Below are 18,811 nucleotides of genomic sequence, written 5' to 3'. Positions count from 1 at the left end.
GTCCCTGCCCATGGCACGGGGGGTTGGAACTAGATGGTCTACAAAATCCCTTCCATCCCAAACCATTCCACAATTCTAATTCTGAAAAGTGGACGTGTTACATTCCCTACACCAACACTGCCCTTTTTCCTGTACTTTTGCTGCGTTAACATCCCTTTCAGGCATGAGTAGGCAGGGGCCATGCCTGGAGCAGCATCTCCCAGCTGGGATCTGCAAGCCCTCAGAAAGCAACCCCAGAAATAACTGCAAAGAACAAACAGCCGTTTAAAACCCAGGTGTGTGCTTTCTCATGCTTGAGGCTCAGGAGCAAATAAAACAAGGGGAAACCACAACAATAAACCAGTATTGTGGTTTAGCCTGATATTCATTTCAGCAGAGGAAAATCCTTGCAGCAGCACAGCTCAAACGGACTGGCAGCAGGGTTTTTGGTGGATGGGCATTAGGTGAAGGAGAATGGGAAGCACCAACTCCCAAAGGTCAGTTTTTAATGTCTCTGAGAGCAAAGCAGCAGCTGACTTCAGTGGAAGAAGACAATGAAAAAAGGTCCATTGTTTCTGTTTACACCACCACAGTCAGTGGGTCCTGCTCAGCAGCCATAAGTGGGAAGAGAGAGTGGGAGAAAAGGAGTTTTCCAACTCTTTGGCTGAAGCTGCCCCATCCTTCCCTCACTCAACCCATCAGCAGAGAAGACCCCGAGATACCGAGCACAGCCGGAGGAATACAACCCCTGAAAACAGTCCACACAATTGGGCAGATTCCCTTTCATTTTTTTAATTATCCCCTTTTCCACATCACCCAGCCCTCCCTCCTTTCTCATCACACTCTTCACTACACACTGTCTACTTAGCAAAATAAATGGCTGCACTCCCAGCACAGAGGGATGTAACGGCTGCTCGCCTTGCTAATGGTCTCTCCTTGCAGTGCAGCAGCCATGGGGTTAAACACATCTTGGCAGCTCCAGAAGCAAAGGTAGATAGACAGATAAAGTACAGTCAGGGCAGCAAGAATGTCTCCAACCTGGAAAGCTTTCATGGCAGTGACCTCTTAGTGCTCTGGGCCACCCACAAGGTACTCAAAGGGCCAAATCATGGCATGGTAGTGTTTGCCCTCTTAATTCTGACTCTTGGAATAAAAGCAGGACCACAAATACTCCTTGGATATCTTAAATTTCTTCGTGCTGATTCAAACACTAAGTTGAACAGCTCTTGAAACCATGGCCACTGCCATAGCTGCCCTGGCTCCCTGTGGTGGGGAAAAGACACTCTTGTGAGCTGGAAAACCAGGGAAAAAGCAGTGGGTTGCAGGAGCTGTGAGTGGGACACGGCCACATGCAAGTGGGGTGCAGGGCAAACCCCCAAACTCTGCCCTGGGGCTTTGGTACCTGCAAGCTCTGCTCCCAGTGCCTGTTCCTGCTCTGCACCCAGGCTGCAGGAGAAGGAAACCCTGGGCAGCCTCTGGGCAGACACATCTGTCCAGCCTGGCCGAGGAAGCCTGTGACAGCTGGCAAAACTAAAACATAAAATCTGTGCAGGGCTTTACTGGGTTGTGTTTATGATTATGATAAGGTGCCCTCCTCAACTGAGCACTAACTCCCTGTCCATTCTAAGGGTTAGGCTTTCCTACCTGGGTCACCATAGTTCCTTATAAAGCGCAGTTGCTTGTTGTTACACTTCCATTTTATTTTTATTTTTATTTGACTGCAACCTGCCCTACATAAATTTTCTGGAAGCCAGACTACAGTCAAGCAAACTGGAGTTTGCTCCCTTAATTTGTCTGTTTGAGTGACAGCTCTGGGAAGCGGTGTCTGATAGCAAGGATGCTGTTGGAAGGCTGGGTGTCCTGGACCCCTTCCCAAGCCTGGCACTGCCCAGATGGATGACCCTGGGCTGAGCCCTAAGACTTCCCATATCATCCTACAAGGTAAGAGTGATAAACTCCGTGAGTGCATAGTGAGGTTTAATTAGAGTGGAAAAGCACTTCAACCTTCTCAGCACAAACCATTTTAAACAAAACCCACAATAATAACAACCTGGTTACAGCATGAAGGAGCCTGGGGGAGGGACAGTGACACACAGCAGTGGCAGGACAGCTAAGAGAGCTCACCAGGACCACCCACATCTAAGCCTGGCTTTGTCACTGATCCAGCTTCAGGTGAGACCTGAGCTCCTCACGTTACTGGGGAAAACGTCCCTTCGCTTCCTAACAAGGACTGCCCAAGCTTACCATGCAGCCCAGAAAAAGGTTTTCCAAGCAGCAACATGGGGGGAAAAAAGACTTGAATGCAGCTGAAAACATTTCCTTGCTGCTCCTGTGGCCAGTGAGGTCTCTTGTCCTTTGTTTTGAAGATAAAAGCACCTTTCAGGGGCACAAGGAGTGACATTGCTTCTGCACAGGCGGCTGCCCCAGCCAAGTTGTTGCTCTGGCACCTCTCACATCTGGTGTGATCTCCAGTGACTGCAACCATGGAGGGGAAGGGATGCCACCCCATGCCATGCCTCGGGGTGCCCCAGCCCTCAGGGCTCCTTTGTCCCAAGGCCCCCAATCCTGCCCGAGTCTCCCGGCAGCGCCGTTATCCCAAGGTCCCCAATTACGGATGTTTCATATCTGTGTTCTTCTCCTGTATCCTTAAGATAAACATGTCCTTCACTGTAGTCATCTACTCCATCATACACTCCTATCAAATGAGCCTTGCTAGCTCGTAAATTACTGTGCAAACCATTCCAAACAATAAAGGCAATTTTACTTACTGAACCATTAAATTTACATACTTAAATTAGACTCAACCAGACGTTGAGAGGGGACGTCTCGCGGCCAGACAAACAATGAATTTAGGGAAAGAGCTGCCGTGTACTTCCCCACCTCTCACATGAAATTAATGAGGTGCTTCAATTTAATCATCATTAAAATTACATCTTTATTTAGTTACTTAGCAGAGTTTGACTCACTGCGTGGCATGGAACATGAGGTAATGCCTCTGACATCAACCCTTCCCCAGAGGGAAGGCAGGGAGCAGGTCCATCTCCCCAAAATGCTTTTACACCCCTATGCAGCCAGAGTGGGTATGCCTGCCAAGATCCTAAATTGTTCTCCAGGGCTTATTTTTAGGGTAAAACAGTGAGGGAAGAGAAACAGCAAGTCAGAGTAAATTGAGAAAATAAGATCTGGGATTAGTGTAGGATGGGTTCGAGACAGGCAGACAGAAAGTCACATTATTCTTCAGGCAGTACCAACAAACGGGAAGCTCCCACAGCATCATCAAAGTTCAGTGCACGTGGCATGGAGACACTCATCAGAAAAGCAAGAGTTTGAAACAAAAGCACAGTGAAATGAAGACAAAGAGACAAGAAACACGCCTGCTCTCGTGTGCATGTGCAATTTGCTTTGCATTTGCTCCCCCACACACATAATTGACTCATCTCAGGATGCTCCCGGGCAGTCACGGGGGAAGGCTGGAGCAGAGGACTCTGGGCACAGGGTGGGCAGTGCTGTGGGGCAGTCACAGGGTGTTACAGACCAGGCCTGATTGTCACCTTTCCCAATTTCCCCCCAGGGCTGCAGCACACAGCACTACCCAAGACAGTGCATATCCTGAGACAAAGGTGAGAGCTCACAGCCCATAAACCCCACTGAGAGGGGGCTTCTACAGCCACCAGCACTCACTTTGCTACCAGAAAGTTACCAACAACTACAGGGATTTGTGGGAAGAGCAGCAAAGCCTGTGAGGGTCTGTGGGGACAGAAGGAGGGATTAAACTGGGGGGACAGGCTGCTTGTTTAGGAAGGTCCAGCACCCTGTAATATTGAAGGGTCTCTGTAATATTGAAGAGTCATGTAAGAAAGCAGAATAAAGAGATTACAGAGCCCTGTGGAATTGTTTTAAAGGAAATCAGTCCCTACTGTACTGGGCATAACATATGTATGGAGTAAGAGATGGAAAGTTTCCAATGCAGAGAGCTCTGCATAAAAGTAGGAGGAAGGGAGAGATGCTCCAGCCCAGAGACATAGGTACCTGTGGTTTACACAAGGGCACTCAGGATGTCAACTGCCTAGTGAGGTCTTCCTCAAAAACAGCAACGGGCTACAAAAACACAGACCTTTTTGTTACTCAAAACTATTTCCATTCCAACAGACTAATTCTCTGCTCCCCCACTTCAGCCTTGTAGCTCAGTGATCTCAGTGACCTCCTCTGGTTTGATGCTGATGAGAATGAGCAAGATTAGACCTTACTGAGTTACATCTGAAGACATGAAACACTGGGAATCCCTCTGCCCCCATGGATCCCCACAGCTCTGCGTGGATGGAGCACGTCCACATTATTTCCATCAGAAAGTCTTTGCCTCTCTTTGACTCCTGCAGCAAAGGGAGGTGAGCTCCCAACAAGCCCATGCCATGGATAGTGCTAACTGGGGGAATGGCAAAAACAGGGCTGATCTGTTAGGGCTGCAAATACTGACTGTGTATTCAGCTGTTACCTGCAGGCTCTTTTTTCCCTCTGATCCCTGCACAAGCCCTGTGCTGGCAGGTGTTATGTGCCACCCTGCACCTTGGTGAGCAGTTAGACCTCAGCTCAGCCAGTGACCCCAAAACCATAGTTCAAGCAGGATTTAAGGGGTTTTGTTTGACATTCCTTTTGGGTAGCATCTTTCTTCAGACAGGGGGGATTATATTAGTTATGTATAGCAGAAGTTATGTATAGCACTTGCCTCTGAAATCTCACTGCATTAAAAAAAAAAAAAAAAAGAAAAAGAAAAATAATAAGCCCACAAAAGAGTAAACATCAAACTGCCAACTGCTTTTTACCTTCTGTAAATCAAAATACACTCTGGAAGTAAAAACTCCCAAATTACACCAGGCGAGATGAAACATTAACCCACCAAGAGTGGGGATGGCAGTAGCAGGGATGCACAGACTAGAGCCAAAGCTACAGTTTGTCTACATTAAAAATGCAACATCAGCAGAGGTGTCTGAAAGAGTCATTTATCAACTCCTGGATTAGAGAGACATCTTAAAGTAAGTGCACCATTTATACGCACATATGCACAAATTGTCTGCTGAGGAGAGAGAGGAGAGCTGCAGTCTTTGTGCCTTGGAAGGTTCTCTCTAGTCCTCTGGGTAAATGTAGGGCCAGAATGACATTAGGCATGGAAAATAGGAACCTTGCTCATGGTAACAGGGGGTACAATTCACGTGAGCAGCCGGGATGGAAAGTAATCTAATGCTGCAATTTCAGAGAAACAATATAGAGTCGCTCACATACATCATGATTAATGGCTGGATACCATAGTGTGAAAACCATTTAAAAAATGGCATTTTTGTCACTGACAATGTTACACATATAGTAAAGGTCATACATGATAAGAGCATTATCCATATTTCTTCTGCAAACATGCTTAACCTTGTAGAGCACAATTCCCTGGAAGATTGGTGATCCATCTCCAGCTGCAAACTGCGCTCTTCAGAACCTGAGAAGGCCAATTTTGCATTTATATCCTTCACATCCACACACACACACGGGCTCTGGGAAGCCTGCACGCCTTTCCAAGCAGAAAAGGATGGAAGTGTTTTACAGCAGTACCCTCTCAGGGCTCTCCTCCCTCCACCTTGTCTCCATCTGTCACCTCACACTGGAGCTGTTGTTGGTTTCCCTGCTGAAGCCGTGATGGGACCACAGTTGTCTGTAACCCCCCCCTCTCTAAAGTCTCCTTGAGGAGCCCCTTTGGCACCCTCTGGCCACAGGTAGGTTCCCAGCAGTGGGTCTGCACACAGCAGTGGGACTTGTCTCTGCTCCCTGGCAGTGCTCAGCTGTAGGAAGGGGGTAGTTTCTTGACCAGCTGCTTTGTGCAGAGAAATCTCACCCCGTTCAAGGATGACCACCTTGGAGAAAATGCGAGATGAGTCCACAGACTAGACATTTACCTTCTTGAGAGCTGCATTCAGAACACACAGATCCCTGTCAAAGGGCTGGCTCAGCCTATAGAAGAGAGCAAGGCTCACCAGGTAAGTCATTTCAGATCAAATCCAATCTAACCACAGCCACCAACTCAGACCCCACACACCTTCCAGAGCCCATATGTCTTGCCAGAATTGTTATAGTTGCACCTACAACTTGCATTGAACTCCAAACTCTGTGAAACCCATGAGCACAGATGCCTATGAACCACACAGCAACCCTGCATTGCAGATCTGGAAGCTCAGGTAAGGCTGATATTTGGAGAAGCAACAAGGTTCACAATATAGTTTGCAACACATTGTGTGACCCTTTGGAAAGCCCCCAGAAAGTGGCACTAAACTGATTAGATACCATTGTCTGGTGGCTGACACACAGTGGCAAGGAGAACTGTTTCAATATGCAGTCACGTACCCAGAATCATGGAATCGCAGAACGGTTTGGGTTGGAAGGGACCTTAAAGATCATCTTATTCCAACCCTACCATAGGCAGAGACACCTCCCACTGGACCAGGTTGCTCCAAGCCCCCTCCAACCTGACCTTGTTTACCTGAGCATTTCTACCTACCCATGCTTGTGTGAGCATTCTCTGCTCAATCACACCATGCTCTGTTCACCTGCCTCTCAGGGTCCTTTTCCTGCTGGTACTGAGCTTGTCCTGATTAACCTCAGTTCTGGCTGCAATTCAGAGTTGTACTCTGCACTAACAAGCCCAGCATAAGGTCTTAAAGGCATTGTATGAAAATTTCATTATTTCTACAGCAAATAGACCCTTTCATGAAACAAACATTTGCACAGTGAGATCCAGTGTAGAGCTTGTTCCACCAGGTTAGACACTACTTTAAGCACCTCTGTGATGCCTCACCTGGGACAGGGACTAGGTACCAGGACATGGGCTGTGCTCACTGATGCTGCTACCCTTAAGCAGGGAACAAACATGAAAATAAGCCAAAGCAACCACTGAGGCAGGCTAAGCAGCAATGCAGTGCCTCTGCATGCTGGATCTCTGCTAACAGATAATTATCACTATAAGAAGTGCAGGGACATCCTAAACCTTGCTGGAGCAGGGTGAGCAAACAAGAGGCTGCAAACAAGATCTCCCCCCATCGCCAGCTCCCTGCTCCCCAGCAGATCTGCCCTCCCTTGGAGAGGAGAGCATGATCTCACTCCAGAGGAATTTCCTCTGTGGGAGACGCTGGAAAACGCTATAGGAGGAGATGGGAGCTCAGTGCCTTGTGACCACCCCCCCCCCCCCCGGAGCAGGGAGCCTCACCCCCAGCCGGCTGCCAGATGGGGCTGGAGCACCCCAACACTGAGCACAGGGCCCCACATTCAGGGGGTAACCACATCAGAGAGAGCAAATTCCAGCCTGTGATTTGTGCATTGCTTGGAAAAGTGTGACCCCAGATCCCCCTACCAGTCCCACATGTCCCCAGCAGCTAGTGGGGGGTCAGCCCCTCACGTTGCTCTTGGCATGAGCAGCCCAGGGAAATGGCTCTGGGAAGGGAGGATGCCTGTGAGGAGGGATGGAGGGGATGGAGGGGACATTTCCATGCTGGCATTTGCAGCTTGTCAGATCAGCTTGTGCTTTCTTATGTGAACAGCACAGCGAAGGCTTCCCACTGCGCTCAGGGTGGGAAAGCTTTTCCCCAGAGTGGTTTGCAAAGACTGGCTGGACCAAATTATTCTTCTCATCATGAATGCCTCTCTCTGAGCCACCTTACCCATGCAGATACTCAAATGTTATTAATATGAATGAATGCATCTTGTCTCGGGGTGTCTCATGGTAGAAGCCATTTCAGAAACACTGGGAGGGTGGAGGGAAGGAGGGAATACAATTGAGCAGCCCCGGTTGCATTGTCCTATTCCTCAGATGACAATTTCTCTCTCCCAAGAGCACCACAGACTAGAGGCACTCACAGATTATACATCATTCAGTCTTTTGCTTTGCAAAATTAGCTTTCTTAGCAAGGAAACAAAGGATTTGCTGTATTGGATCAGGCTACCAACATGTCTGCTGTTGCTGCATCCAAGCTCTGGCACTTAAGAAACACGGCAGCTCTCCTTCCTCTGCTGTGCTGGCCAAGTCCCTGCCTGGGGAGCTGCATGCGCAGTCAGAGATTGCTTCCAGATTGCCACAGAAATTCATCTGATGCTCAGTAGCAGGTAGTTTAACTTTCCTCCTAATTTTGTCTTCTTACAGACCCACAAATGGCCAACATTATTTAGTCATTTTAAAAACTCAGCCAGAACGTTTATCTCAATAAGTGCCTTCGGCACTGCCCTCCATAAAGCCAACTGTGTACCACATAAAAGGAGGGTTTCTTTTTACTCTTTCAGAATTTACTGCCCTGGACGGTTTCACTTTACAGCTGTTAATACAATGAAAGCTTTTGTGAGGAGGGGACGATGTTGGGGAATGGGGCAGGAGCGAGCAGAAGACAAAGATAACAGTCTGTGGTTAATGCACAGGCTTCACATGCCCAGCCCGACCGGGAGACCATAACTCATAACACATTTAATGGCACAGGCGAGGAGAGGGAGCGCTGAGCATTCCCCAGAGGTTCACACACAGCCCGTCCCCACCGGCTCTCGCGGCGGGTGATGGAGCACGGCGGGTACCACCGGGCTGTGTAGCGACAGGGAAGGCAGCAGCAGCTTTTAATCCTTCCCCTCTTATGCAAAAGAGGGACGACGGGGGTTTTTGCCCGGGCAGAGCCCGCCGTGTTCCGCATGGAGCCACGGAGAAGGGTTCATAGCCGGGGAGGAATATTAAAGGCGATACAGAGCCCTGTGTCTGCAAACACAGGCTGAGCAACCTGGGAAATGCCAGGTCTGACACACGCCAGTAACAGCCTCTTTTCTTTTGACCTTTAACTCCTCCTGGCCCAAACCAGAGCACACAAGTCACGTCTCTGTGTTTTACAAAGCCTCGGATCAAACACGTAGCCAAAGGCACGGAGAAGAGGTTTCTGTCGGGATGAACCCTGCGCTGCCGCCGGGGTGAGCAGACGTGGGCTGTGCAGCAGCAGCTCTGCCTTCTCATCATGTGAATGCTGGCACCGAGGTGGCACTGAGAAACCACCCTCCTCCTCCACAGACCCGCTTCAAGGGGTCCCTGTCTGCAACATTTGCAATAAGAGAAGGAAACCATCCCAGCTGCATGCAGATGGGAAAACTCAGCAGCTCAAACGCACACAAATGCAGCCTCTACAGGAAAAGCAGCGTCCTGGCTCTGCACAATTGCTGCCCGTCCCCATCCAAAAGGCAGGGCAGCTGTTTAGGACTGGGTGAGAGCACATGTGCACACACAGCACTGTGTCATACAACTCCACATGGACAGACACACAAACCCATGAAGGGAAACCTCCCTGAGCCCTTGGGCTGCATCTGTGCCCGGGTGTGTGGTGACACACACGCTGCATGAGCATGTCTGGGTCTCCAGGCACACAGGGTCATATGTATTTTCCATCAGCTCCATCCTCCCTACAAGCCTGGAGTTAACTGCTGAGAGTGCTCTCTGCCATCTTTTGTGAGCTGAGAACCAGGAACGCTGCATAAATCATTATTCTTGCTAATTACCAGGAAACATCAAACAAGACAAGCATTTTACTCCTCATCACTGAATTTTGTTATGCTAATTAGAGTTGTATAAGCTGTTGCTATTAAACCTGGAGAGTCAGAAAAACATTTGCATTAATACCCACAAAGCTGCATCAAAACCTAGTTATTAGTATTTCAATGAGGTTCAGGTTACAGGGAAGCTGCTGCCATTTCAGGGGCTGGTTTGTTGTTTTTAAATCCTGCTGTGAGAGAAAATATAAATAAATGCAGGGTGAGGCCTCATGCAGACAATACTTCTTTTATATGGGGAATTAAAAAAAAATAAGGAAACTTTGATCACAAGCAGATATAGAAGGGAGGGGGAGAGGGGAGGCACAGCAGTGGAGAGATTTTGGTGCACTGTACACAGGGTTGCTCAGCCAGGGGCTGCACTAACTGTGCATGCCGGGCTGGGAATTACTCTTTGGATTTCTGAGTCCCTGCTGCTCCCAGACACTTTGCTTGGTCTGGGTGGTTTGGGTTTGACTCTCTGAAATGCAGCTGGAAGAGGAGCTGTGTTGTATGCTGGCTCCTGCCTGCCTGTGGGAATTGCTGCCTCCCTGGAAATCACCTATTCAGAGTCCTCCTTCCCCTGCACCTTGTGCATCACATTGAAACCCGGGGGGTTCACAGGAGGGGTGGGGGACAGGATTTCTGGTTACCAAAATGCAGGCACCAAGCCACATGTCTAAACCTTCGTGGGGAACTGACTCTGCAACAAGAATTGGCAATTCCTTCTTTTTAGTGCCAATCACAGCAGCCGAGCGTTTCATCTGAGGATCTCACAGTGATTCAGAAAGGCAAATTATTCCCCCACGTGCCCTTTTACTACAACAATTATCACCACTGGATGCATCAAATACACCTGAAAAATTTTAGGGGCATCCAAACAGGCGGCTTGTGAGCAAGGGAAGGGGTACTTTAACCCCTGAGCTCTGAATGCTGGAGCATCATTTTGGTGAGCTATTCACAAAGGCACACTCACAGGGATGGTTTCCATCACGTGGAGGTGCTGGTATCGAGCCCACACTAATTGGTGTGGCAGCAAACTTTGTCCTGCACAGGGAGGCCGTGGGCTTCATCCATTAGCAGGTTCTCCAGCCCCTTGGCTCAAACCACAAAACTCCCTTTTCCTGGCATTTATTCCTCAGTAAAGAGCAAACCCTATTGACAGCTGGGTGCAGCTTAAAGAACACATCTGAGTTGTCTCTATAACCCACAGTGCTGTTCTATTGATGGGGCTACAACTTATCTGTTTTTAGCAGACCATTTGTCAGATTCCTGGAGAGGAAGAGCCATTCACTCTCTCACTGTATATTTCTATCAAAGAAATAAAAAAAAAAAAAGGAAAGAAAAGTATGTCTTCCATTTTCTCTTGCTGGTAGAAAATGCAGGTGAATTGAGCAGTGATGTGAAGGAAGCAGCGTTCCAGTAATGATGAATTATGGTGGCAGTGCTGTGTGCTCCATCATTTTGCTGATGTGGAGGAATGTGGATGCACAGCACATGCCATCCAACACCTCCCTGCACCAGCCCTGAGCTGTGGGATGCTCTGGGTGAGGTACCCAGCCTGGGGCCACACCCTCTCCCCCAGCACCAGACCCCATTGCATGCTCACTGTGCACCCTCAGCATCAGCCTTTCCAACTTTGGGGAGCGTTGGGTGCTTCTCTCCAGCCTCAATTCCCTCCACATGCATCCAGGAAAACAAACCACAGCACTTCAGCCCCTGGAAGATGATGCTAAGGTCTCAATCCCTCTATCTCAATCAGTGTCAGAAAAAGAGCCAAACACAAGCCAGGTGCCCCCATCCCACAGTGCTCCTCTGACGCTGCATCCTCACTAATCACAGGCAGATTAAAAAAAAATCCACGTCAGCCACGCTACAGCAAAGAGAACTCTAAGAAGGATGAGGAAAATGAAGACACTGTGAAATGCAATAGATGTCAACTTCTACTTATTTTTTAATTTCATCTCTTACAAGCTTTTTGGAAGCTAACATGATTAAGTTCTTCACACAATTTATTAGCATCGTGTTGGAAATCCAGCAGTATATTACACTGTCTGAGTAATCCAATTAGTAAAATGTATTTATTTAACCAGAATATTAGCTGCACACAATCCCAAATGAAGTAAAGTCCCTGATCCTGGGGTTCCTCTCACTTCTTGGAATTCATTTACCAGCTACAGGAAGGCTTACTCTAATGAAATAAATATCAGCCTTATGTTTTTGGAACAATACAAGAAAACCAATCTTGCTGCTCAGCTAACTGCTGCCTTCTTTTTTTTTTTTTTTTTCTCCAGTTGATACTGATGGCACACAGCTTTCACAGCAGCATGAAGGTTTTTCTGGCTCTTCTACCTTCCTCTCACCCTAAACCCAAGAACATCTCCAAGACCCATAAGCCCACCTGCATTCCCATTCTTTACAACTACCAAATCACTCCCAAAAGTCAGAACTTTTTTTTTTTTTTTCATTCACAACTCACATGCAAAAGTGAACCTTGTACCCTCTTTGCCCTGATTGGAAAGAGCTTTGAAATAAAACCACTGTGGGAAGCGAGGGCTCTACAGCACTTTTTTCCCTCCTAATGAAGGAGCTGAGTGACAGCCCCCGAGGCAGGAGGTCTGACACCACCTCAGCAGCATCCCTGCCGTGCTCACATGCTGGCCTGACTCAGTGTGAGCTACAGGGGCTGTGCTGGGAGTGCTGACTGATGGGTGACAGTTTTGGGATATTTTAGTGATTGTTTTAAGGTTTTTTTTTTTCCCTCCCTTTAATTTTGTTATTATGCTCCCCACCTAGAGCTCCTGGCCACAACCTGGCTGTCACCACCGGGGTGGCTCTCCCAGCCTGTGGCATCTCATCAAGGAAAGGTAAGTGGTGCCACTCAGCTGCCAGCAGTAGAAGGAGAAAGGCTCAGTCCTGCTGGGACCCGCTGCCTCTGCAGCTTCCCCCAGGGAATGGCTTGCTGTTGACCGATGGTATTTTTCCAAAGCTGCTACCCTAATTTATCTTCATTAATTGGCTTAATTAATTATTTTCCCCTGTGAGCAGCAGTAGGAGATTCAGTCACAAGCAACAGCAAGGAGGTGGTGCAGTGAGCTGAGTCCTCTGCCCTGCCCCAGGTGCTGCCCAGTGACCCCAGTGCTGTGGGCAGCTTTTGGCACCTTTCCTGCCTTTGGATTTGGGCCCGAGGGAGCTGCAGACACTCATCTTCTCCCATCTAGACAGGGTGTGGAAATAAAAACCTTGGGGTAATGCACCATCCCTGGATTTGCATCCCAGGAACCGAAAATCTGGGATTTTGGGAGTCTATACATGCCATATGCCAGCAGGGAAAGGCACAGAGAGGATGGATTTGCTTTACTTGCTCGTAACCTGTTTTTCTCACACCTCATGAAGCATGACCACATTCTCCATCTCCCAGTGCTGCTGCTGCAGCAGCACCCATGAGATAACTCTGAAAGCCACAGTGGCAAAGTCGGATGGAGAAGGAAGGGACTAACGGCCAGAGTTAATAATAGACATCATTTGCAATGTGCCTCCAAAAAAATTAACGTCCTGAGGCAAAAGAGCTAATTCTGTGTTTCCTTTCAGATGCTCTGCTGAGTGCTGGAGGAGGGGAGGTGTCTGAGCCAGAGACTCACTTCGGCTCAGTGTGAGAGCCTGTGTGATGCTCATTCACATGCAGAGAATTTGAGAGAGATCCTCCCATTAATGCAAACAGGAATTACCCATGTAATCTTGGGATTAACGGAGCCCAAGGAATTATTTACATTTCCTAAATGAGGGAAACTGTATCAAGTGGGTAAGGCAGAGACAGGGAGCTGAAGAGGGGAGAGCGACTCAATATCTGTGTCTGCAGGAACCAGTAACATTGGTTTTCATGAGAATGGGTTCATCTGGGGTTGCACAAAATATCTGGTGTCTTTGGACCAAAGCTGGTCCAAAGCTGAGGTACAAAGCAGACAGACTGATGCCATCCTCAGGCTCAGACCCCACATCTGTGTCTGCTGATGTTCCCTTCGTCACAGGGTGCACCTCCTCATTCTCCACCAATGATTACAGCAGCAGCAGGAATAATTAAGGCCAGTTTCTTACTTTCTTATTTAATCTCTCTTGCAATGTCTCTCACATAACAATGCAGTGCCCAGTGTGGCTGCTGGGTGAGGACATGGACCTGCTGCCTCCCGGGTCACACAGAGCATCCCTTTCATCACCTTCACCATCAAGATCCGAAATAGCTCTAAAATTGCTCTCAAACCACCCAGAGCATTCACCACAACGTGCTTTTCAGTCTTTACACCTCAAAAGCCACAGTGAGAGGCAACAGAACCCTCAGAGCCCCATCTTCTCCCAAATGCTATAATACTCATCACAAGCACAGCAACAACAGTTGCAATAACCCTCCATCCTTCACACACCAGACGACGAGGAGTCAGACTCCATTTCCAAACTAAGACATCTCATGTGCTATTCTCCCTCCCCTCCAGACTAATAGCTGACAATGTATGCCTTCCACATTAATGATAAGGGTTCAAGGGGAAAGAGACTGCTCTCCTGTTTCGCTGACATTACACTCTCCTATGTACCCACCAACATACCCTTAGGCAACAGAACTAGTAATAGGTTCCTCTAACTGCCTCCTGCATCAAATTTGACATCGGGTGCTTTCTTCTCCTTTCCCATCGCTCACCTTATAACTCTGTCATCATCATTGATTTTGACTTAAGGAGAGAAAGAAACCACCCCCTAACCCTCTCCCCCTGCTTGTACAGCACCAGGGTGGTGAAGCACAGCTGCTATGGGGACCTGGAGCAGGGAAGAGGCAGCCAAGGGGACTGGTTTTCCCCAGTCTCAGTGGTGGAGGGACTGATGCAGCACGCCAGGAGCATTTGCTGCACCCAGCAGAATAGGTCTGCAGCCCCAGGGCACCAGCACTGCCTGTGGGGATGCTTCCCAGGTTCCAGGCCAGCACTGTTCAGGTCTCAGTGGCTTTTTGCACTGGGCTCATCTTTCCATCGAGGTCAGGATTACTTAACTTTTAGGTAGCACTCCTTTCTCCTCCTTTCTTCCTCAGAAAAGGCAGCTGGAGTGATTTCTATCTACCTCTGGACTGTGTCACTCCACATAGTGAACTCCCCTTTACTACCTCCCAAAATCCTCTGCATCTCCACCTGCACTAGAGGTGATGCCTGGGCCCAGCAAGCCCTTGGGACTGGCAGTGGAAGGGGCGAGTGGGGGATTCACAGAGGGGCGAAGGACCCTTCCTAGCGGTGATCCTGGGGACGGTGACAGGTGTGTCCCATGGGACAACAGACAACAATTTCAGCTCAATTCAGTTCTCAGACAATCAAGACTCTCAGAGAAGAGGGCCAAGCTCCTGTGCCAGCACCGGCTGCTTCCCAGCATGACGCTGCCAGAGAGAACCTCGGTGCAACTGCCAGCGCTCGTCTTTTGGAGCCGCATCCCAAGATCTGCCTTCCAGGGGCTATAACCGTGCTGGAAGGGGAAGCAACCTGTCAAAATCCCCCAGCATGAGGCAACCCTTCTTTCTGCAGCCCTTCCTGGGCGATCCAGGCGAGCAGCTGGCTCCTCTGTCTAGTTTCTTCAGATACACAGAAGTGAATCCCCAGAGTGCGGCTGACCCACAGCTGGTGTTTTCTTTGATTTATGTCAGAGCCTATTTATGTCCTCTGCTTAAAACAATCCAGTTCATGTCAGCAGTAAATGAAACTGTGTACCATCCAGCAGCTGTTTGGCTGCTACCTGAAATGAGTTTCACTCCAGTTCTTATCATGGAGAAATGCTTTTAATCATCAAAACTGCCACAGCCGCCTTGGAGCTGTGATGGTGCAGTGATTGTAACAGGGGAAGGCACATTGCAACCCAGGGCCATGGAAAGAGACCTGGAATTGCTGATGATTTTCTCTTGCAGGGTGGCAGCCACTTTGGACACAGTGACACCTGTAAATGAGGCTCTTTGGCTGCAGAGACCAGTTTGCTGCAGATCTGGGCACTGGTGAGGTTTAAGTGGGGCTGAAAGGGCCAGGCTGGGTGGACCCAGGTGCCAGACGGCCTTTGGGATTCTCATTGTGTCTCACTGGAGGTCCAAGCAGGCTCCTTACAGCAAAAACACCAGCGGTCACCAAAACATGCTTATTTTAAAGATTCTGCTGCTGATATTGTCAATAGAGCCAACAGGGAAAAAATCCAGATGAGATGGACTCTGAATATGTGCTGCAGCCATTACACCCTGACAAGTCTCCTAACGAAGGATTTAACTAACGAGGCTGTTGGCAATGAGCAGGGATGCTGCACGAGAAGCAAGGAATATCTGCCCAAAGCTATTCTGAATTCATTAAGGAGGATGGCAAGAGCTGGGCTGCTCCACCCGGGGACACAGCATGAGGCCACATAACCTGCTCGTCCCACCAAAAACTAATGATCACAGCTTGACTAGTGAATATCAGACACTCACAACACGCTGCTTGCAAACAAGCTGCAGACCAAAAGCAATTCGAAGGAATTATTTGGGAAATAATTGTAAATAATGAATGAATGGAGAAAACTGCAATCTGTTTACAGATAACTCGCCCGCAGAAAAGAGCTGAATTTGCCGAGTAGATGATTCACTATTGATTATTTCCCTAGCTCTAGCTGTAACCTTATAAAGCATTAATTAAGACAAGTCTTCATAGTTCAGCATATTCTAATCTGTCACAGCTCAGCAGTGCCCTCCTGGAAGGAAACCTGGAGATTCACGCCCTGCTGCTGGTTCCTGCCTGAGTGGTGAGGAGGTGGGGGACCCTGAGCAGAGCCCAGTGCCACTCCAAAACCCAGTGACTGATGCAAATATCTCAGCAGGCTGTGAGTTGGGACTGATGAGCACCTGGGTATGGCAGGGAAAGGCTGGATCTCACCTGGCTGCTGGCTGGATTTCAAATGGGACAGCTGCCTCTTGGGATAAACCCTTTAAAGACAGCCAAGGCAATCTGGCTAACCCCATGGTCAGCTGCCCTCAAATGACCTGTGGCCAAGTCTGCCCCTGTAGCAATACAGAAATATGCCCCAAAGTGGCACTGTGCAAGTGCCCCCTGTGCCATCCAGCCCTTCATGGGGGGTCTGCACTGCCCCCCCAGCTTCAGCTCAGGCCACCCAAGCACAGAACCCCCAGGGTTATAATCAAGAAAAAGGAACCTGTGTGTCCTTGCATTTTTACCAAGTGACTACAACTGCACCCATCCCTAAATCCGCTGGGAAATGGCATGCACATGGAAATGCAAACACACTGGCAGGGACTGGCACCCCTGGGCACGTCCTGCTGACACGAGCACAGCTTCAGCCTGTGCTGACGGCGTGCTATGAGCCAGCCTCCAGCTAACGAAACACAGGATTGTGTCTGGGTAATGCACAGACATGAAAATCCAGCAGAGCAATCTAATCCAGCACAGCAAGGTTTCTGATTCAAATCCCAGAGGAATATGGCTCGGGAAGCTGAGGGAAAGGGGCAAGCTGTGGCTCTCCAGCTGTGCTCCCCAAGGTGGACCTGCAGCCTCATCTTCTTGACAGAGCCTCTGAGCCCCCTCCCCACCCCCTGTCCCTCCAGGGCTGCTGGCCCAGCACTTGGCAGGCAGACATGTGCTTGCTTTCCCCACATCTTGGAGAAACGAGGATGTGATAACGTGGCACCTAACTGAAGTTAAAATACTCTGTCTTTCAACCGGCTGATTAGCTCAGCATTGCCCAAAGCATGCTTGCATCATTTCTGGGTGTCTTGGAATAGAGGGAGAGCACGTCAGCACCTGCTTTTAGCAAGCCCAGTACATGACTGATTTTTATTCTCATAACTTTGTTTCAGAAAGAAAAGCTCAGGCAGTAAAGTTCTAACCAGCAATGAAATCCAGGAGACCAGTGACTGATCTTTCTATCCCGTTTCCCTGTCCACTGTGAACTACCATAAATTTTCCCAAGAGTTTTCCTCAGTTCCCACAGGAATGATTTACCAGAAGAGCCATCAGACCCTTTCTCACCACTCAGCACTATTTGGTGTGGTGCTCACTTGACATCACATCATGGCCAAGCCATGACCAGCTCCATGGGCCACACAGCCTTAATTTGTCCTAATTTATGCACAAAGATTAAAAGCAATATTCCAGTAAAAGCCCATTTCCCCCCATCAGATGCAATCAGCAACAAGCTGTGTCTCACAGGGCTGAGCTTCAAGGTAAAGTTACACTTGACCACTAACCAAGGAAAGATAGCAGGAGAGGAATTAAATATTCAACCAAAATATAGCATAATCAGTTGAACTTTAGCAGCATGTCTAGATTTTTAATGATTTCAATGTTTCCACAGACTGTTTTGGGCACATAATGAAAACTATTTCATACCATCTTTGCAAGAAAGCCTTGTCAAGATTGCAAACATTCAAAATAACCATTTGAAGGACACATGGCACAACATCCGATTTCTCCTAATCCGGGTGTTCAATCTTAACCCTTCAAGGTGACCACAAGGAAACAGTGGGGTGGGCTGAGGGGTCTACTCTGGTTTTGGCTGAGCCATGACCATGCCAGACCAGCCCATCTCCCCTCGAGCAGGTCCCAAATGACTGCACAACTCATCATCAGACACGCAAGCAAATATTTCTCATGGATATTTTCCGAAGCAAAATCCCTACCTGGTCTTGACTCCTCCAAGGGCAGTTTTCTGGTTAGGGCTTAGCTGATGGTTTATCCTTTGCTGAAAGACACAAAAAACAAAGAACAAATGCTTGTCAAACAGAAGTTCAGTTAGAAAGGACGAGATGCTCCTGTATGTGGAGAAAAGACACATTTTGTGCTTAATTTCATTACTCTTTCATTCATTTCATTCTCTCCTTTCATTCATTGCATGCCATACACACTTAAAGACTTGCAAAATTCTCCCCACCCAGTTTATTTTATTTTTCCATTCATCAAACTCTTCCCTCTCCATGAGCAAATGCATTACTAATTAGGACAGAGGAACAGATCAAGTTCAAATGAGTAGGTCTCCTTGTTGGTGCTGTTGCTTTCCCTGCCCCTCTCCAGCCCAAAAATCAATGCAAATCTTTCGGGGAATTGAAACACATTTTCATTAACATGGATATAATGAGCTCCTGAAAGAAGATTTATCAGAATTAGAAACTGTGTGAGGAAAGGGGATTGAGACGATGAGAGACACAGAACAGCTTTGGCAAAACGGGAGGTGCTAAAAACACGGGTACATTATCCAA

At 48.3% G+C, this 18,811-nt stretch overlaps 1 protein-coding gene across 12 annotated transcripts in view; it reads right to left on the bottom strand.

The window, feature by feature from the left end:
* The window catches only part of TNRC6C (trinucleotide repeat containing adaptor 6C), a 203,051-nt gene extending 184,760 nt beyond the window's left edge, over positions 1-18,291 (bottom strand). For 3 of the 12 annotated variants that reach the window (XM_064675737.1, XM_064675739.1, XM_064675747.1), the window contains exon 1: positions 18,236-18,291. The gene's annotated coding sequence lies outside the window, so the exon portion shown is untranslated. The remainder of the gene's footprint in view (positions 1-18,235) is intronic. The other 9 variants (XM_064675736.1, XM_064675738.1, XM_064675744.1 and 6 more) reach the window with 5 other exon arrangements.
* Positions 18,292-18,811: the final 520 nt, after the last annotated feature.

Source organism: Pseudopipra pipra, chromosome 19 (genome assembly GCF_036250125.1).
Source record: "Pseudopipra pipra isolate bDixPip1 chromosome 19, bDixPip1.hap1, whole genome shotgun sequence".
NCBI lineage: Eukaryota > Metazoa > Chordata > Aves > Passeriformes > Pipridae > Pseudopipra > Pseudopipra pipra.
The sequence above is the reverse complement of the archived record's forward strand: the minus strand, read 5'-3'. Positions and strand labels throughout refer to the sequence as shown.